At 42.6% G+C, this 22,500-nt stretch overlaps 1 protein-coding gene across 2 annotated transcripts in view; it reads right to left on the reverse strand.

Annotated features, from left to right (window-relative positions):
- Positions 1-22,500, reverse strand: part of pvrl2l (PVR cell adhesion molecule related 2 like) — a 290,781-nt gene that overhangs the window by 119,869 nt on the left and 148,412 nt on the right. The window lies entirely within an intron of this gene.

Below are 22,500 nucleotides of genomic sequence, written 5' to 3' on the forward strand. Positions count from 1 at the left end.
GAGAGAGAGAGAGAGAGAGAGAGAGAGAGAGAGAGGGGGGGGGCATAAAAACTGTTACTACTACAGTTAGATTCACTGCGGTAGGGATAATCTAAATGAGAAGATTTGGGATGTGAGGAGGCAAGGTGGAAAGAGTGAGAAGGGTGGAGAGAGGAGAGAAAATAGTCTACAGGGCATGAAAATACGGAAATCTTAATAATCTTTTGTTGATCTCCTTCACTACTTCTCTCCTTCGTCTTTTCATGCATCGTTCCCAGAAAGTGAAATCCGTCCTGAAAACACAGGGAGCTGCTTCCACAGTCAAGTAACAAGCCAGAGGCGGTGACTCTAAAAGCTCCACAGTAGGAATTCTCATTAAATGCAGCTTTTGGTCAAGGACAAGACACAAAATGTACCCACGAATAAAACTCCAAACATCAAAACACCTTACACTGGAAGGCATAATACAAAAGGACGAGTCATCTCTCCTTCACAAAGAGCACCCACTTAGACAGAGGAGTCGACTTTCTGTATCCCACTGTATAGAACTTTGAAATGTTTCGGAAATCATAAATGACCTTTAACAGCAAACAGCACTAACAGTAAACTAGTTTTTATAGAGTCTTTACTAAAGCCTCTGCCCAGGATTTTTTTTCTGTGAAAACCAAAATGGTTTCCAGCAGGTAGACGGAGCTACGGAGCACACGTTCTGAACTGCGCCTCCCTTTAAAGTGTCCTGCTGTGAAAGAGATGGTTCGTGTTCTCTTTCTGGTTCCAGTTCTTAAGTTAACATAGAAATTAAAGTGGTATTAATCATTTAAGGCTTGGGAAAAAAAAAGAAAACAAGCGTATCTTTTTAACATGTTGAACTTTACTTTCTGTAGCTCATCGCCTGTTTTTGACCTGTGCGCGTGGTTTTGTGCACAGAAATATCTTTAATGATCAACTCATGCATTAACAAACGAGTGGCACTGTAAAGTTAATAATTACTACACATTAAGTAACAGCATGTAACACAAAACACAGCTTCTGTCATTTTGACTGAGGTTTAAGGAATGTTAAAGCTAACACGACATTGTAATAACATCTGATGTACAGTTAAACACTAAAACTCCCGACGGTAGCCGTAACAACCTGGGACTTCAATTCATACGGTCACAGTGAATTCACATTAATTTAATTAATTAACAGCATAACTTGTTTTAGCAAGCGACACTGCCAATCTCCGTATATCAGTTTACAGTTTAGAGAGATCCATCACTGTTTAAAAAGGAAATTCTTCACATTAAGGAGTAATGAAGTTACATTTAATGGGGCTTTTAGTTAGTTGGTATGCCAACACTTGTGCACTAACTGTTGCACCATAATGAAAACATTTGATATGCAGCTTCTCTTTAGATCTCCTCTGTACAACTGCAGAAAGCTCTGCAGACACACACACACGCAAACATAATTAGTCACATTCTCTTTACAAACACACACACAGCCACACACACACACACACTGTATAATTGAATAATGATCTAAATGTCTCTCCATTCACTCATACACACAGATTGCCAGTATTACACCAGTACACACACACACACACACACACACACACACACACACACACACACACACACACACACACACACACACTATTCAAGCCCTAATTTTCACACACAAATCATTTGCCCCAGAAGCAAAGTCTTACACAGCCCCTCCTGCACCCAACCACTGGTGTTTCCATGACGATTTCAATCACTTCCTCATGCAACCCCTCGATGCCGCAGTGAGGGAGGAAATTTCCTGCCTAAATCATCCTCAATTTTGTCTCCTCATCACGGATTCTAGCCGGTGCTTTTCATCTCCGGCGCTCTCCCCTCGCTTTTCATCAGCGTGGAAATAATCAGAGGGTGGTAAAAAAGAAAAAAAGGAAGAACTAAACTGTAAGCCACACGAAAAAAGAGACAGAGAATGGGAGAGAGAGAGTGAGAAAGAGAGTGGGGAAAAAGTCAGAATGACTTTTTTAAGCATCTTGTTTTTGGCATTTTTCTTGGCCCATTTAGCCTCGCTATGCACTCTCCTCTGAGACTCTCCGGATTTTAAATGGATGCTTTCTGAAACAGAGCAAGCAGATGGGATGCAAACTAAAGAGCGCAGACAGACGGGAAGGAGACAGAAAGAAAGAGAGAAGGGGGGGGGAGAGGGTGTGGATAAAGGACTGGATGGATGAATGGACGTGGAGATAAATGGGTGGATTCATCTCTTTCAAGCTCATTACCCCTTTTCACCTTGAAAGCTCATCTGCGCTGCTTTTTTTCCTTCAGAAAACACATATTCAAACTTACAAAAGGCACGTGCGGGAGTCGCATCTATTTGCATGAGAACACACACATCAACGCAATCCACACACACCCAGTCTAATTAAGTTCTTCCTATTCTGTGGCACCCTGCAGGGGTTATGAACTTCAGGAGGTTTCCTAAGTGCCTCCCGACCTTCCACTCTCTACGCTCATTGAGCATCCAGCTGCTGCACACACATTTGCTTATACTAACACTTACGCAAAAATAAAAAACACTCACTCACACACACACAAAGAAGATTTTTTCCCCAACTCCTGGTTCAATTCACTCTAATAACTACCCTCAGCCTAAAGTGAAACACAAATTACAGCCTGTACACACACATTAGTGCAGGCCTATGCTCATGTACGTACACAAAACATCAGAGTATGAACATACTAAAGCATCTTAACTCCTATTTGACAAGCTTTTAACAGCAAATATGTGTATTAACACTCGATATGTAGCTTTGCTTGCACACAGAAACACACACACACACACTGCGTCTCACTATCTTTGTGGGGACCCAGCATTGACATAATGCATTTCCTAGGCCCTTACCTTAACCATCACAATTAAATGCCTAACCTTAACACTTACCCTCATAATAACCATAACCTAATTGTAACCCTTAAAGAGCCCTTTAAAGTTGTGGGGTCCAGCATTTTGGCCCCATAAAACTGTTCGGACCCCACAAGTATACTGTATTTCCAGTTTTTGGACACACGCACACACAGTCTGACCCAACACCACAGGAATGTTAAGGCCTCAGAGGGAATGAACTCCAACAAAGAATTTTACTGAGCGCAGATTAACTGTACGGTTGTAAAACGCAGCCATAAAAACACACTGCAAGGCAACAAAATGGAAGCAACAGGACTGGATATTGATTTTGGGTACATTCACTCACACCTGTCAGATGAACTCAGAGCCCAATATTAACCGCCTGCGGTGTACGTAGCAGCGTACAAACTGAAACCATCACCAGCCTCAGCTGTAGCTGTGCAGCGACGGGGCCACCGTTAAAAAAACAAGCTGATACTTATTCATGACTGGGCCGAGTAAACTTGCTGCGAAGAGGACCATGCTCAACTTTATTCAAAATATGTATCCAGTCTCGGATAATGTACATTCAAGGTCAGGTGGCGCTTTTCAAATGGCTCAATTCATATTGAAATGTTAACTTAGTATTTACTAGGTAGTGCAACATAAAAGACATTCATTTGACTGGCTTTCATTTTCTTACTTGTGTTGAAAGGGTTTAAAGATCTTTGAGCCTTATGGAGATCAAAAACAGGGGTTCACTGGGAAATAATGATCATATTTTCAATCCAAATCTTCTGTTGCATAGATGCATAGTTTTGCCATGGTAACATTCATCTCCTGAGCCCACACACATATCCCAAGGTGTAATGAAAAAGTCTCCTCAGACAGCAGATGATATGATTTTTCTACCTTTAACTGCATGATTATACAGCGCTGTGTGACATCCTCAAGCAGTGGATAATTAGGTAGGCATGGAAAATGTGTGTCCCATGTAAGATCAGTGCTGTGACCTTAAAAAGGTCTGAGAGCCTCCGGATCACAGGATGTCTTGTAACGCTGTCATGCTGGGCCGTAACTGTCTGCAAGGCACAGTTCTACAATTACCCTTTAAATCTTATTACAGGTAGAAGGCTGCAGTCAAGTGGTGCATGCATTTTGTAACTCTGATTTAATCAAACCCAGATTGCTACTTGCCAAATGAGCACTTACTACCCACCGAGACAGCATGGTGGCCTGTGATTACCGAAATAAACCCGTAATATGAAAGAAAGGAGGCTTGTATCCAGATCTCTGCCTGAGGATGCAATCACACCTCCGTTTTTCCCTCCCTTCTTCTGATGACAAGAGCACCACAGCTTGTAAACACCAAGTCACAAGACTCTTAACTAGTTTATTGGACAGTTTTGGGAAGCAGGCATGCTGCCAGGTTTCAAAATTACTGGAAAAGGAGTGAATCAAATCCAGTAAAACTGGAGTTTCTTGCCATAATTCCCTCTCTCCTTGAGGACACATGAAGAAACAGCATTGGTCCAAGTTGCCTTTTCCCATGGGTTAAATTTGTTAATGCTCAGCTGCCAGAGGTGACATCAGTGTATAATACGCCACAACATGAAGTTATGGATGAAGTCTTACAGCTGGAACACACTATGTTCTCTTAACAAGCTGCACCACATGCCTCTTGAATCAACTCTTATTTCTGAGAGTTTTGGATGGAGTTTTAATGGCTCTGTCTTCACCTGCGTAGCCAAACCCACCGCACTAAAAGAGTGAAAATGTCATGGTTGTAATAAAATGTTCCAACCGTGTGTAAATTCATCTCAGATTTGAAAAGAATCAAATGACCTTGATGATTTAAAACAACTGACACATTTGAGCTGTTCATTATTTGAATGATGCCATAAAGTTATGACTGTGATGATGGATTGTATTTCTTATCCACAGTTCTCACTTGAAACTTGGAATCAGCGGAGATGATAAAACATAGCCCCCGTCCGCCAGCCATGTCCACATAAAGAAGCATTTAATGCAAATCTGTGGCAATCCATCATCCAACTGTGGTGCTTATTCATTGCTTGTGTGAACAAGTCACTTTCTCATACACACACACACACACACACACACACACACACACACACACACACACACACACACTCGTGCAGAGTGTTGTCAACATGAGGGGGTTCAGTAGTTTAATGAACATTATTGATGGCGAGGCTACATCTCTTCTGGCGTAATTAGTGTGATGTCTCACACCTACATGTCTCCGGCTTCAAGAATTCAATGCAGAGTCTAACTAATATGCATGGGCAGACACACACACGGTACGCATACATACACACACGCATTCGCATGCACGCACACACACACACACACAAACACACATCATAAACCATGGTAAGTGCTCTTGCTTCTACCCTGCTTGTGCTGCATTATGCACTGAATTTGCATTGCTGCTGCGTGTGTGTAGGACTGTGTGACTGACTGAGTGCTGTTTGCATACTGTGTGCGTGTGTGTGTGTGTGGGGGCCAGTGTGGTGCACTGTCAAATATATTTTTAGTCCTATTCTGCTTGGCTGAATACAAGAGCTGATTGGATCCAGACCTTGGCTGTTGATACTGATCAACAAAACCAGCTGAGTGAAAAACAGCCATCAGCCTCCCTCTCCCCTCTCTGTCTCCATCCCTCTCGCCCACTCTCACTCAATCCATCTCCCTCTCTAAGTCACCCTCCACTCCTCCTCTCCCTCCCTCCATCCTCCCTCCCTCTTAAATGGGGCGGTTTGTGGCTCGGTGACTCATTTCTAAGCAAATCTGGACCGTGGAAGAGAGGAGAGTGAAAGGCAAGAGGGGAGTTTGGAGGGGAGTGTGGGGTTAAAGGGGCCCAAGAGAGTAGAAAGAACGAGGGGGGGAACGAGAATGAGAGAGGCAAATGAATATGCGCTTGTGTGCCTTTGCTCATTGCAGATGGATCACTTCCATCCTTTCCAAACAGTAGAAAAGAGAGAGAGAGAAAGGGTAGGGGGAGAAGAAGAGGGAGGATTGGGGTGCCAGGGAGGGAGAAAAAAACCCAGCAAACTCAGTGTGGAGGATTAAGGCAGTTCTCTAAAGCCACTGCTCTTTTTGCTTCTTTATCCACCTCTCCCCTCTCCTCTCCTCGTGCCCGGTTCATGAATATGATCAGGAGGGTGGAAATGAAAAGCAAAGATCAAGACAGCAATAATGCTCCCCAACCCCAGAATTACTTCTTGCTTATATCATGAGTTTTTAATATAAAAGTTGTTGATGTTTTTGCACAATGACTACAAGCGGGGCCTTTAGAATGTCTGATGTTCGTGTGGTCTTTGCATTGCTGTGTGAAAGGCTTACAGTATAGTGTGTCCTTTGCTGGCATGTAGGATCTATGGATCTAGGATTTTAATCAACATGCACATAGAGTCCACAATAATTGAAAGTAAAACCGTAAACAGTTGCCTAACTGTCGGCTACTGGATGTTGTAGCAGCACATTAGCCTCAGACAGCCGGCATCGTCGCCAGCTTAGTTAAATGTACACTTAGCACTAGAAAACTCAATTATCACATCACAACACTATAATAACATGTTTTGGGTGGTGTCATTTTCTTTCAGTCTGTGGCCTAACAGGCAAATGAAGTCTCCAACCTAACGTTAGTGACAGTGTTGACAGCAGCAAATACATTTTAGAGGAATAAGATGAGAGTATGTCCAGATGTTCCTCTCCCCTGTTGCTCAGAGCCAAAAAATTGTATGTACATGGGTCTATGTGAAGAATCAACAGTAAACCATAATGTTCATAATGTAGGGAGAAGTCAATGAGTAAATGATTTCAGGCACAGTTTGTTGGCAGACATTTGTATGCTTTACAACACAACAGGTAGCGTAGCGTTTTGAGGGCATATGGTAGATAGTAATAATCTGTGCTTTAAAGGTCCCATTGCATGAAAATTTCCCTTTATGAGTTTTTTTTTAACATTAATATGCGTTCCCCCAGCCTGCCTATGGTCCCCCAGTGGCTAGAAATGGTGATAGGTGTAAACCGAGCCCTGGGTATCCTCCTCTCTCTTTGAAATAATGGACCGATCTGCAATCTTTCCCCTTATGAGGTCATGAGGAGCAAGGCTACCTCCCCTTTCTCTGCTTTGCCCATCCAGAGAATTTGGCCTACCCATGAGAAAGAGAGAGACATCATGGCTTTCAAACGAGCAATGTGGCAGTTGGTCAAGGCCACACCCCCAGTCTCCACCTTGCCCCCCCCCCTCTCTTCCTCAAAAGCTACAGACTCAGAAATGACACATACTAAGGAAAGCTCATTGTGGGACTGGCTCTAGTGGCTGTAATTCTGCACCAAGGCTACATTTTGGGAAAGTGACTTCAGATATGATATTAGGGAACCACTAAGGCCTATATAAAAGCATCCAAAGAGCACCATGTCATGGGACGTCTAAGGAAGTTACAAGTTGTACTGGAAACTGGAAACTAAAATAGAACAAGACAACAGTAATTAGCAGTAATTACAGCAAACAAGCAATTGATTTGCACGTCTGTGTGTTCCTGTTAGACAAAGCTTGAACTTAAACAGGTGAATCTGTACAGTGAACGTTACCTTGCCTGGCCATTAGAGGGGCTTATTTCATAGTGAAAAAATGCAAAAAGGAAATTATTCTCACCTGGTTTTCTAATTTCTATCTTAAGACAGTATCCTAGTATTATTTTATCATTCATTTTTAGCATTAACAGATACGCATTCTTACTACATTGTTGATTGGACGAACTAATCGAAACTGCTGTCAATGGGCACAACACCAGACCTTTAATAAATCACTGAACAAACGGAGATGTGGGCAGTGATTTAAAGGTCTGGGACCAGGCTACTTTTCTATTATTTCCTGCCCTATTAACGCTCTCTCTCTCTCGTCGATCTTGCCTTCATCTCCTGTGTCCTGTCTCCTTCTCTTACCTGCCCAAAGTACTTTACGTATCCGACCTTTCCCCTCTGTCTCCCTCAAACATATACCCCTACATCCCTCCTTCCCTTCCCTCTCCTGACATTGTACCCCTGCTGCCCCTCTCCTTCTCTCTGCATTGATCAGTCCATAGTGGATTAGCTGCAGATTGTGATAGCTGTCTGACCCCGACTGGCCCTGAACAAGCCCTGCTGGCTAATTGAAAGACACACAATGGTCTGCAAGGTTATTAAAGCTCTATCTGGCCCATTATTTTACACACTCACACATGCACACATAGTTTATTGAGGTCTCCGGAGTTTATTGAGGTCTCTGGATGTGTCAGGCCAGAAGGGAAAAGCTCGCAGTTGCAACACTGAGAGAAATGAGAAATGTCACTAAGCCTTCGACACAAATTGGATGTTTTGTGTGTGTCTGGATGTGTGCGCATGCATGTTTGTCTCCATAGAGTTGCAGACTGTGTGTGTCTGCGTTTATGCACTGTATCTGCTTATGTAAGTACTTGTGTGAGTATGTGTGTGGATTCGTGAGTGTGTATTTGTGTGACTGTGTATCTGTACCTGGCTGTGGGAATAATCTGTATTAAAGACAGAGAGAGCGAGAGAGAGAGAAAAAAAAAAACGGCTGAGAAGTAGCAGAAGCACAGAGGTAATCATGGATCGTTCCCTCGCCAAGCTTCGACTGCAGGTAACACAACTAACACCTGACCTTGCGAGTCCTGTGAAGAATGAGCCTTGTGCATGGGTCCAAAGTTGAATGTGCATAGAACGAATAAATGTGTGCCGAGGCAGATATGGGCACAGTGTTTGCGCATATAAATGGCAGCATGGCGATTTGTGCATTTTTACCACATAATAAAAAAACACATATGTATGTGCAGAGTGCACAGATGTAATCCAACGTATGTAATGTGCAGTAGACACAGTCTTCCTGTATGTGTGTTACATGCAACTCTGCCTGGAGCCAGTCAGCTGCAGAAGTTTGAACTTGGATGGCAGATTCAGCAAAACCACGACTACAGTGTACCGAAAAGAGAGAAACGAAGAACTGGAAAGAAGCCCAGAGGAGATGGATACAGTACTTGGACATGTCTAGGAGTAAGCGCGTGTTCGTATGTGCATTCATGGGTCACCCACACACTGCCTCTTTCCTGATTGAAACCAGCAGTGGCTCGGCTCAGTGCAGCTCCATCAATGAGCTCACCATTCTCTTCTGGCTGCAGCAGTAAAAGGGAACGTCTTGAAATTTTGACTGCATCAACCCGCCCAGGCCCCAAACGTAAAATATTTAGGCAAGCAACGTAGAGAAAGAAGTACCTCTCTTTAAAATATTTAGACTATATACCACGCAATACTCAACCCCATCGACCGCTTTGCTCTTACTCTGCTGGCGTATCAATAATGCATCCTGTTTCGACAAGATGGATCCATATCAAAGTAAAGGCCAAGTTTGGCTGATGGGAAGTCAAATACACCACAGACCAGTTCAGTAGGTTTTTGGACAGTGAATTTGGTGTTTCCCTTCCAGTGATCTCTTTTCGGTAGGCCCTTAAAAAGAGATCACTATGGTTAAAGATGAGTTCATGGGTCGCATTTTAAAGCTCATTTCCTAACTAACTTTGTAACTTTTAGATATTAATTTCCCGTTAAATTCAAGCTGTTGACAAATAAGTTGATACAAAGCAAATTAAGACAATCAGCTCCACAAAACTCTCGTTGGATTTCTCAGTATGGCTAGGTTCAGAAGATCATGTCGTCCGGTGACTTTCGCGAGCAGAAACTCGAGATAATTACTTCTTCTGAAGAGTCTGTCATGTTTGTATTTTTAAATCCTCTGTGTCCTCCTCTGTCCTCCTTGGCTACTAGCAACTGCGTAAAGAAAAGGTTAGAGGGGTGAAGTGCAATCACGGAAGGCTTGTGTCATGTGGACGTGACAATAGTTTTGTTGTCATTACTCAGAATTCCTCATGGAGGCGACAGAAACTACTTACCAAAGCTTTAACCAACAAAGGCATTGCAGAGATTTCAATACAGTCTGTCTAATACTAATGTCATGAAAGCCCTAATCCTTATCTCACAGTGAGTCTCAAAACTGGTCCTTAACTGCCAGCAATATCCTTTTAATAAACAAAATAGAATACAGGATTTTGAGAAGATGCATGTTTAGGTTTTCCTTTATCAGATTGAGACCCTTTACGTGATCTGGTTGGGTTTTGCCTGCGTCCTCTTTATTGTGTTAAAAGAATAGTTGTTGATAAACTAAACGGGACCTGTGACTTTTAAAAGAGAAGACCTTCTGTGTCAGGCTTGTGAAATAAAGTCTTGCTATATTCCAGTTTAAGTCTTTGTCCCGGGTACTGCCATTGTCTTGAAGGACAAAAAAGGAACAGCCACCGGCTGAGAATGTAACACCAATTTTTGGCTCGCTTCCCAGAAAATAATCTCGCAAAGAGACTTGGTAGAAATAACCAGACTTTCATTCTGTGCAGCCATCACCCTACACATTTCTCCGTTCTCACCTCTTGATCCCTATTTTTGTTAATTTTCAGTTTGTCGAAGGCCTAATCCCCTCTGTTAATTCTGCTAATTTGTTCCTGTACTACACAGCCACTTTTGAGAATGTACAGCTATTATGTTCCATGGAAGTATTTTATATTATAAGCCAATTACAGGCCTAGTCCTAATGACTTGTCATTTATGTACTCCACACAGTAAATTCCCCCAAATACCCATCTACTTCACTCAATTAGCTCAAATAATGTTATTCTTTGGATCAGACCTTTAAGTACTTTTCTTGTAATATATTCTTGTATATGCACAGTACATGCTGTAACTATTCATTCTGGCCTAGTGTATATTGGCGGCAAGGATCCGGTGTGTTTTCAAAATGCTCTGCTGAACTTGCTGCACATTCTCTTACAACACCCTAACATGAAAAGTCAGCATTGAATCTTGAACGGGAAGAAAATACAAGATCAAATTTGACATTTTAGCACGAACTATAGAAATACTGAGGGAGTGGCGCTGCAGCGAGGGCTGCTGGTGCACTCACACAGGCTGATGATGGGACTGAGCTGTTGACCTTTCAATAATGAGACCTTCTCTCTCCGCCACCAGGCCACTCGAATGTCTCTAACACACATTTACTATTCTTCCCCTGAAGGTGTCTTGCACTGCATATTGAAGGACAGGGTACTACTGTAGATCATGTTATGTTAAAGACATTATACGCACGCACGCACTCTCTCAGACACACACACACACACAACAAGTTTACTGAAAGACAAATACGCAGTCGACACTTCATCAAAAAATCTCATCGGGTGGGGGGGGGGAATTAGTCTCGGTGCTACGTGTTATTTTTGGATAACTATACCTGACAGATCAGATAATTGCTTGCACTTGTCTCTTTCCGTTTGAGCTTGCAATATCCTGCATTTCCCAGAGTCCTGTTCCACAACTGGCACAGGGAAATAACTTGTTGCATTAGCTTCTCCGTGTATAATGTACAAAAATAAGATTAAGAGAGTGATGACGTGAATATGAGAAAAGGAGAGTGTTATCCATACTTAAAATGTCCTTAGGTTAAACTGCACTGTCTAGTTTCTTTAATGTTATCCGGGCCTTTTCTATGACATCTCTACTCTGAATGATTATCATTATTAAATCTTCAAGAAAAAGAAAGACGAAGCACTGGGGGTTTAATTCTGACTCCTTCTGGCTGTGTTGGTTGAACACAAATAATTCATAATACTGTATAATTATGTCTCAATAGTAGTTATCATGCTCTGCAATGCCAAATGGTGTGGAGATATTGAAATAAATAGCTGAACATTTTCAAGGCATTACTTACTGCCTGGAAACACAGCTGATATTTTACCCATGAGGCAACAAGCCTGTGGGCTCAACCCCGCTCTACAGAGGATATCGAGTCTCAGTCATCGACCACCAAAAATCACACAACTGGAGATGGGATGATTATTTTCTACCGCTGCTCGATAAGTGCAAACAGCGCAACCCTTCCCCTAATTGCCTCGGGTCAGTCTCTTTCTGGGATCCTGAATGAGTTTTAGTCATAAACCCCAAATATGAGCCAGTGGAAATGTTACATACAGAAAGCTTTATTTAGTTTTTCGGTAATCTGTTGACTGGACGGTCATCCTGCTGGGAGACAGATAGAGAAATAGACTGGAGTTACTGCTGCCAGGCACCCGCTGATACTGAGGTCAGATATAAGCCTCCCCCCCACCTCAAATCAATCTAGGTGGATGGCTTTACACCCGCCCCCACCCATACGTACGTGTGTGTGTGTGTGTGTGTGTGTTTGTGTGTGTGATAAGCCGTAGCCTGGAGGCTCTCCTCAGCTCTTTATCTCCCTGACAGAATTCACCCCTACATGACCACGGCCCCAACAGTCAGACCGAGGGGGCAACAGCGGAGCCTTTTTCTGTGATTTCTCGAAAGTTTCGATCAGATATCAACAGCTTTGTTTCTTGACTGTCGGAGAAAATAGACAGAGCCCCTTCCCTCACTTTCTTGTTTCTCATTTTCGGGAAATCACTCTGCTGTGGAAATAAAACTCGTCTGGATGAAATCTTCCCCTCAGGGTGTTTCTGCCAAAATTTGTATTCGCCCCGAGCTGCCGGAGTAACACAACTGATAAGTAGATCAGTAATTATACAGACTAAAATCACAATGAAATTAAAAAGGATTTCTTCTTCGCTATGGGAATTATATTTGTTATTATTAAAAGCATTACACATTCAACACCTCAACTCCTTTCTGATAGTGAGTAGAAAGTCCATATTGTTGTCCTCAAACTTTTCAACCATCTGCCCTTCAATCTCTCCTATCAGCTAAAATCTGAAACGGAACGATTTTAATTGTGACTTTAATTTTGTTTACCCCTAACAAATGAGCTCCTTTCCCCTGACGCCCTGCCTGTTTACTGGTGGATATAACTGACTTATTTGCAAGAATCGGTCACAGCTTAAAAAAACAATTGTTGACACTTTAACCACCTCTCCCTGTGTGGTGTGTTACTAACCACACACAGACGCAACATGCTGGATTGTAGTGATGCTCCAACAACACTGCTGGTTTTAGCCGCTTTGCAGAACCCAGATTCCAGCCTCCAGCCTCCAGTCTCCAGCCTCCAGCCTCCAGCCTCTAGCTTTGATGAATCGCAACAGTAAATATGCCAGCCGAACACAGGTAGTCATCACAATGAGGTAAAAACACAACAGCAAGGCTTCAAAATCGCGCCGAACAAATATTACACAGCTAACTGATCCTGTGAGAATCTCCAGACTAAATCAAGCAAACAGCATTTTTTTTTTTAATTAAAGAATACCACCCCAGTTTGTCTTCTCAGTGGATTTTGTGATTTATGTTAATAAACAGAGTTTTTTCTAGTTAGACATCTGCTGTGTTGTATTTTTGGCAGTGTGAAGATATTAATATCCAAGTCCATCAAGCTGAGCCAAGAATAAACCAGAACCCCACTTACCTTCCACGAGAGGCCGCTTGCTCTTTTTTTTTTCACCCTGCATTTCACTAAATCCGATGCTACAGTGTTGTGGCCTGGGGCCCAAACTAGACGAAACTAAATCAGCTCCATCAAGACATGAAGATTAGATGGGAAGTGACTGGTAGTCTAAACAGGAGGCCATTTCCTGTCTGTTACTGTAGCAACACATCACATATACAGGAAGCCCCAATTAGCTCCAGAGACATAGCAGTTATGGTTTATGTCTGTACTTTACATGTGTTTATGAGAAAGATTGCGTGAGAAAGAACTGTATGGCTGGCTCAACCTCTATGTATTAGCAGAACTGGGTAGGTTCCTGTAACACAGTTCACCCAAGCGTGTTTCTAAAAACATTTTAAGCAAGAAATATGCCATGCAGTTGCTGAATCTATATGTATTTCAGATCGACAACGGTCAACCTGTGAACTCGTGCTTAATCTTCACGACAGCAACGTGATAATCGGTCTGGGGCCTGGTCGGTCTCATACTTGTAGTGTTGCCACTTTTCTGTCCAAGACACTGCAGGTGCCATTTTTTGGCAAAATGTATGTCTAGTCTGACATAGTGACTATCGTGAAAGACAAAACAATTGTGTAGTTCTTGTAACACATTAGTCTAACATTGCCAGACCTTCCTTCACACTGCTGCGGAGGAGGGTCTTAGTCGTGGTACAGATAACTCAGATTGGACAGATAGTCTAGCTAGCCATCTGGATTTAGAGATCTGAGAAGCAGTTAACCATAGTCCTCATAAATCCTCCGGAGTTGAGAACGCCAACACAAAGATGGCAAAAGGAAACGGGACATCTGTAACAGGACATCTGAAAAAGAGTGACAACCGGTGGAATTTCTGGCTGAACGAGAGCAATCCCAGAAATGGAACGTCGGGGATGTAGACTAGTAACACGTTACCAATGAAACTGTGTAACCCAGTACACTTTATACACACAGTACTGAATACGGATTACTTTGTGTGTCTAGAAAATATACGAAATATATGCATAGTATAACTAAATCAAGCACGTATCATAATTTCTGCGTGCTACATTGTTTGTAAACAATAAAACATGACAAGGCGGCCTGATATATACAGCTGACGGGAGAAGGACAAGAAGGAGCTGAAGAAGACGGAGCGGAGGCAGAGAAAATGCCACATATTAAGATTCAAATGTTTGTCGTCTGCTCATTCAATATGTGCAGTGTAATGGACGGTGGTACAGACTTGGAGGCTGAATAAGCTAGTATGCAATAAAGAAGAATGAATACTAAAAGGAATGGGATAAAAACAATCCTTTACCATCCTGAAGGTAAGAAGCGTTCCCTCACTAAACGTCTTGAATAATTTAACTACTTACTCATTTGTTGTAATGCATGCGTTTCTTTGTTTTGAATCAGTTTGACTCATGGTTAGGTCCATTTCCTGTATTCACAGCATCAAGCTTAAAGTGTTGTTGTTAATGTAATCTGCAATTAAATATATAGCATGCATATACAACATGTGCCAACCAATCAAAAACAAGCTTTTAGAAGTAAACACTCTACTTTGTTAAATCAAAATTTGGCAGAGTAATGTACACTCAGAATATATTATACTGTTACAACCATTCCACTACCACTCAAACCTGTGTGTGTGTGTGTGATGTGTGTGTGTGTGTTGTGTGTGTGTGTGTTTTTATTTTCTGTATACAGTATGTGAGTTTTATTAAGCCTTTGCAGGGCTTGGCTCACGGTTTATGTCAGAGAGTCAGTGCCGTTTTCCCCCCAATGACTAGATCATCTGATTATTTTATGCACAGAGCTGCATGGTCCAATTTGTTCATGTGTGCATGTCTGAAACACTGTGTGTAACATTGTGTGTACTGTATATGCATGTGTCTATGTGTGTATCCACAAAGTGAATATGTGCCTTTCCGCTGGCCAGCTATCTCGCTTGCTGCAGGCAATCCAGGAAATGCTTCTCCACCGGTCCCCTCAGATGTGACTGCGTAAGTGTGTGTGGGAGTGTGTGTCTGTGTGCGTATTTGAACGACAACAATAGCCCACAGCCCAGTGCCAGCTGGACTCCCCATGAAAGGGCTGGATGTACGGGGAGGAGGGGGGGATAAAGTGATGAGCAGAGGGGTAGAGGACAGCGGAGGTCACAGCCTGCTGCCAGTTTGCTCTTTCAAACTGGACCAGAAGTCATGAGAGTTTTTCGAGGACCTTCCTGACGCTCTCCTCCTGCTGATACCTCTGTTTGTGCCTCTCCATCGCTCTCTGCTTTTTTTCCCCTCTCCTTCTCCACCCCCCAACACCTGCCTTTATCTCACTTTTCAGCCCTTCTGCAATCTTTTTTTTCTGCTGCCCACCCCACCTCAAATCCACTCCCGTCCTCCACTCCAACAGTTTTTTCTGCCAACATCCTCTCTCTCTCTCTCTTTCTCTCTCTTTTTCTCTCTTTTTCTCTCTGTGCACGGTGTGCTGGGCAGATCCAGCTGGCACCGGGGCTACCGAGCGAGCCATGCATAGCTGGCATCATGTGCATGTGAACCGATGGAAGGTAAGGGTGGTGTGTGTGTGTGTGTGTGTGTGTGTGTGTGTGTGTGTGTACGGGTTAAGGGGACTGCTGTACACATTTCACTCTTGTCAGCAAAACACTTCACAAAATTCTCAAGCTGTCTTACAGAAGCATTTACTCCTAGGAGCCCAGGAAACATGAGAAAGAGAAAGCACAAGAAATAGTATGTAGATGTGTGTCTCTATATGTGTATGTGTGTGTGTCCCAAAATGTCTCAAAGTCCACTACCTCTCCACTTCAGTCTGTCCTTCCTTCTGTCCCACCTCTCTTCACCCCTCCCTTTCTTTCTCACGCAACCCCACATCTTAACCTCCTTTAAGTTAGGGCTCCGGTGGAGGCTGAGGGGAAGTCATGTCACGTGATAGCTGCTTGACGGCAGCAGAGAAGCCAGACAGCACTGTGCTTTCATCTACCATTAACAGAACAGAGAGGAGCTGTTAACAGTTCTCAGCAGGGACATTAGCGGGTTGTGCTGAGCCTGTGTACACAAAGTGCCGGGGTATTAACCGTTACATTATTAAGAGTCGGAACCTTCCACGCCCGACCGTTTAGCTCTCATGCTGAGAGCTGGATTCTATCACTACAGTTAGTGAAAAGTGGTTTACTTGTGATGGTTTTTCCGTCAGGAAACACAGATGTTAAGTGAACAGAAGCAGGATCACTGTGATCTAAAGACATGGTAGGGTTTTGGTTTTTACTGAAGGCACTGTGTTAAGGTAAGACGTCAAGCCATGTTTATGTCAGTGAAAGCTTCAGTAAACCGCTTTCTATGATCCACGCTACTGTAACTGCACGCCAAAAAAAACAAAAGCTGTAGTCAACAGTGTTGTAGTCAAGTCAACAACTGTTGAGTCCGAGTCAAGTCTCAAGTCCCCAGTATTCGAGTCCTAGTCCGAGTCCATTTCACCAAAAAGTCACTGATACCTTAGTTCGAGTCAGAGTCGAGTCATTAGTCTGAAGAATGGCAACTCCAGTCGGACTCGAATACTCCACCATTGGCTGTTTTTTTACACATAAAAGTAGTCAGAAACTTGGAGTCCTATTTTATGAATGCTTGAGTCCGACTTCATAACTACTTGAGTCCTAGTCAAAGTCATTATTGAACGAGTCCAAGTTGAATCACGACTACTCCATCACTGAATCAACTACAGTCACAACAATCTCATCTCAAATTCTCGTGTAGCACGGTTTAGCTGCAACGTGGCATACAGAGCCATGCTAATTATTATTCATTTTTTCTCCATCACAGGAAAAGATAACTGCAATGATAGTATCAGCCTTCTCTGTAAAAAGGTCAGCTCCGGCCAACCCGTAACGGTCCTTTTACCTCAACCAAAGCTGTGTCTCCTGTTGAACTAATTGGCCCAATGCATGCATGGTACTGCAGGTGACTAGACAACAAGCATCATCACTAAATGTCATGCTGTGTTGAGCTCCAAGTACCAAGAGGATTTCATTATTGAACCACGGGGAGGCTTTTATTGTGAAATCACAATAGAGCTGTAGCAAATGCAATACAGATTACATTAGTGGTTAGTGGTGGATAGTCAAACATGAGAAGATATAGTAGTTACAGTTTTATTATTTCTACAGAGGATTTTAAATAATGACTTTGGAGTGAGCCATGGAGCTGGTTCAATTAAAGGAAGAAGAAAAGACAACATGTGCTTAATGCTTCCAACATGTTATCAAGGTAAACAGCATTTACTGTGCTATGCTGTCCTATGTATGCATGCTGACATTTAGGGTCATTTTTCTGGGGCTTCAGCTCTGAATGTATGACGGTAGCCCAGAGTGTTATTTTAAATGCAAAGGTTTAGGTGGGCAATAATATTGCTACATTTAGTTTGAAGTTCCAGTGATTTGACGTTTACAGTCTATGGTTCAGGCTCAAACACACAGAGCTCTGAAGCAGACCCGTGCGTCGCTTTGTGTCCCCTCTCTCTGTAGTGACGAGCCGCAGGCTTCTGTGGTCTGTGAAGCTTTATGTAATCATAATGGACGTGCTGCGCCGTGGGCGCGCTGCGGCAGATGTGTCGCGCTTGTACTCTATGTAGTTCTGCCGTAGTTTTGGTTTTCCACCTCTGATGTGAAGCAGTGTTAAACCACTTCCCTAAACATGGTTTCATTCAGAGACCAGAGACCCAAACGGGGCTCTGTGTCTGTCAGAGGGTCTGGGATCTATCATATCGGCACAGCAATCACGTAATGCACAGCAGGCTATGGCGCAAGTGGATTATTCCTGGAAATATTGTAACTTTACACTATACGTAATATTATAACTTCATTTTTCTCAAGATATCCCAACGCAAAGCCAGAAAAAACAGATGGGATGAGTTATATTTCTAGTGTGCAGACTGTTTTGAGTATAACCTGAAACACATCTGAAATGTTGCAGTTCACTGGTTTATTAATTCATCAAAATGAATTCATGTATAATTCACATGAATAAGTGCCACATGCACATTTAAAGAGGTTACTCCGTCAACAAAAGACGCAAAAGAGGAGGGAAAAGTAAATTAGGCCTAGATGTGTGTTGACTCAGCAGAGATAACATTAAATGAGAAAAGTTAATCTACAGGAGAATAAATATCTGAACAGAAATACAGAATGCCTGAGAGCTTTACCACATAATATGTTTTTCCCTTTACATAAATAAAGATATTTCAACATGAATTGATAGAAATAGGTGCAGGAAAGTTCACCAGAATGCAGGAAATTAAGTGTTTAAAGCTCAAAATGTTCTGAAATGGCCCACCCCCCTAACGCCTTCCACATTGTGTCTGGCCCCACAAATCTGGAAAGATGTGATTAGGCCAAACGTATGTGCCATCTAACTAATATCATTAAACAGGACGGCTGAAATGAACATACACGGCTATTAACAAGCTGAGTTTGTGTGATCTGCTCTGCATGCATTACATTTAGTTTGTTTGAATGGGTCCGGGCTAAGCCCCGAACGTGCTCAAGTCTGAGAAATGCCCCTGCATGCTGATCATGATCATAATCAACTATTCCAAATGTTTAGTTGGTTCAGCAATTCGATTGCTAGAGTTTAGTTTAAAAGCTTATTTGCATAATTTCACTTTCTGTTAGAGACTTAAAGAACTTCTTAGACAGACAGACGGACAGACAGGTATATGATTAATTTGTTCAGTGGGCTCGGTGGTTTGACTGCTGGTGTGTGCTCTAATTAGTAACTGACGTGTTGCAAAATGAGTCGTGTCTGCGTTTTAGAAAGGTGAATCTAATGATGTAGTCGTTTTATGATTCACTACCAGTGGCAGACCGGCCATCTGGAGTGTTGGGAGTTTCCCTGGTGGACTGCCTTCAGACTTGGGCCGAAGCAAAAGAAGAAGATTCTAAATAGTCATCGGGCTGGGGTTCTGATGACTGGCCCGGGGGAGTGAGCTGGTGGCCCAATTCATTTTGAGGGAGGCTCTCATTTTATAGGTCACGATTCACCGGCTGTCACCACCACTAGGAGTTTATTCAGTGTCCATTTGCGATGCTATTTTAGTTTAGTTTAGTTTATAATGTCGTGGACGGTCCCCTTTAATTCCTTGTGCAGTAAAAGGAGCAGCTTTAGCCTCTACGGCTAATTTCCATCTGTAGTCCCTGGCCAGCTGACAATAGGCATTTTAAAAGACAATGGTTAACAAATTAAAATAATTTACATTACATCTACAATGACAGCAGGCCAAAGCAAAAAGGATTAAGACATCCAAACAAGTGGAACACAAACAAGCAAGCACAGATGATGGCAAAGGCATTAAAGCAGTCCATACAATAAAGAAATACATAAAGGAGACAGGAGAATAGTCAAAGAGGACACATTGAAAGCACATACAAGACATAACATGGACGCAGGCAGCAGAGATGGCACGGCAGCAACCATGACGATGTACACATCGAACACACATCCCATCAGACACATTAAACTGTGCAGTTATAGTTATTGGACAGCCATGTTTTAAGGTGTGTTGTTAAGGTGTTAAGGAAAATGTGTCTATATATTTGAAGCTAGTGGGTATTCACATGGTCTTAAAAGGACTATGACTCTACGGTGTAGTGGTTTAGGCTTTCTATAAAATGTTAATTTGTATCGGAACAGACACCTTAGCATGTTTAATTCCCCGTGCAATTCTTCCTAGCATAGCAATCATGGTCTAAGATTATGTTATTTTTAAAAACTCCGGCCAGTGTGGAGATTTTTGAAATTGTCCTTTGCACGTTTTCATGTAAAATGAGACAAACTGAGGTTTAAGCAGCCGAGGAAGGGAGGAAGAGAAGAGAGGAAGTGATTTGTTGCTGTTGTTGTTATTTTTGGGATTCTGATTGGCTAACGTGGGCTTGAGATTCTCGTTACACTGCCACCTACAGGTTTGGCATGCTCTTGACGGCATTGAAGGCATATATGCACGGGTACGTGGAAATGAACACTTTTCTGAAAACTGACAGCTGTGCAATGTTATTTTTGAAACCGGAGAGGTTGAAATGTCCGTTCATAAAAATAGCCGTCCACGTGTAAACGTAGTCTAGGTTTGATGGTTTGAAGTTTGAAGCTCACCTGTAAATATACATGAATCAATGTTCCTCAAATTAAATGATAATATAGTCTAATTCTTGAGCCCACGGCAATTTTTTTTCCTGTCCAACAAATTTATCACTAGCAAAAAGCTAGGATTTGTCAAGCTAATATTTTAAAGAATCACATTAATGCTGAAATAACAATTTTGCATTTAAAAGCAGCACAGCCGCACAGAGTGAGGATTTCTACAATAACAGACAGGTGGCAGGTCAGGTGAAGAGGCTGCCGTGTACTAATACAGGTCACAGCTTTGACTCACTACAACAGCCAAAGTCACTCTTTATCAGCCAAGTGCCTTTGAGCAATCACAGCGATTCCCCTTTGTGCTCGTGGGAAGTCACTTTGGATGAGTGTGTCAGCTAAATCGCGAAAAAAGAAGAAAAAAAACCAGCATAGAAAAGCTGCTTGTTTGTTCACTCGGCAAAGCGCTCTCTGTCAGCCCACACATCGCCAGCTTCAAGTCCTGGCTCTCACTCGATAAGTAAACGTGTTAAACTGGGAGATTAAGTCACTAAGTTACTTTATACCCATTCAGTTATTTTACTGTGGTGGAATACAAGCACACGGTGAAACACCAAGGACACATTTAGCACAGAGGAGGATGGATCACAATGTCTGGGCTTGATCTCAGGTACTTGGAAAAGGTAGAAAAAAAAAATATGCCAAATTCAAAGTGCTCAAAGTATGAGTGTGTACTTTGTGAGTAATGTGTGAAGATGTTACATGTGTCTGCAAAGGATTTCAGGTTGTTAGGCTTATGTACGTGTGTATGTGTGCTAGAAGGGGAAAGAGTACCCTCCCTGATACTTTGAGTCAGTCACATTGCTACGCTTCCAGCGAGAACAGTAGCAGCTTAGCCACTTCTGAACCTCCCACACATCGCTCCCAACACACTGCCTGGCTACAAAGCCTCTTTGTTCTCAAAGGAGACAATTCAAATCTCCAGCACTGATTTCCCACGGATTTTCTAAATGTAGCTTTCTCTCTGTCTTTTGGCAAAAGAGTGAAAGTTATTTATTTTATTTTTTTTGGTTTGTTTCACTGTAAGCTCAGCATTGGTGATTAGTCCAATTAATTCCACAAAAAAAGTATACGTAGAAGAAGGAAGGAAAGCGTTTTGACCATTAAAGGGGGCCGTGGGGAGTACAACACAGTGGGAACGAACACACACACACACACACACACACACACACACACACACACACACACACACACACACACACACACACACACACACACACACACACACACACACACACACACACACACACACACACACACACACACACACACACTGACTAAAATAAAAAGACCCTCTTACAGGTTTCAAGGCCTACCTGCTGATGTGCAGTGAAGCATTTCAGCATGTGCACATGTTCCTGGGTTGGTGTGTGCGTGTTTGCAAGAGCAGGTGTATGTGTGTGTGTGTGTGTGTGTGTATGTGTTGGATCAATGTGTGAAAGTGTCATAGGGAAAGACAAAAAAAAACCAACCGAGCACTGCGGCAACAGCAGCTGAATCACTGGACTAGCAAAAGATCAGGAGTGCATGCAGATACAACTGTCATACTCGTACTGGACAGAAGGGGAGAGAAAACTTAAGGAGGTGTTAGTTCCTGAAAGAAAATAGTAGATCCAAAGAAGGGAAAATGTAAAAACAAAAAAGGAAGAAAAGAAATAAAAACAAACCTAGGCAAACTGGCTCACACCAACTTGAACCCATTGGAAGAATTTAAAAACCCTTCAAGAATCCCAACAGTGTCGTGTCCACTACAGGGCCAGAACGCTGCAACGAGGGCCTACTCTCGGACTCATAAATCACCATTCACATTTGATTTACGTCCAGCAGAGCTACAGTTTCCCAGTCGCAGCTTGGCCGTATAGTTTCCAGTTTCAAGAGAGTGGTTTTCGATCTAAAGATATAAAAATTTCGAATTGGCCCTTGTCCTGCAATTTGGCCCTGCTGTGGGGAAAAGGTCAATCAAAAGCCT

This window comes from Etheostoma spectabile, chromosome 14, assembly GCF_008692095.1.
Source record: "Etheostoma spectabile isolate EspeVRDwgs_2016 chromosome 14, UIUC_Espe_1.0, whole genome shotgun sequence".
Lineage (NCBI taxonomy): Eukaryota > Metazoa > Chordata > Actinopteri > Perciformes > Percidae > Etheostoma > Etheostoma spectabile.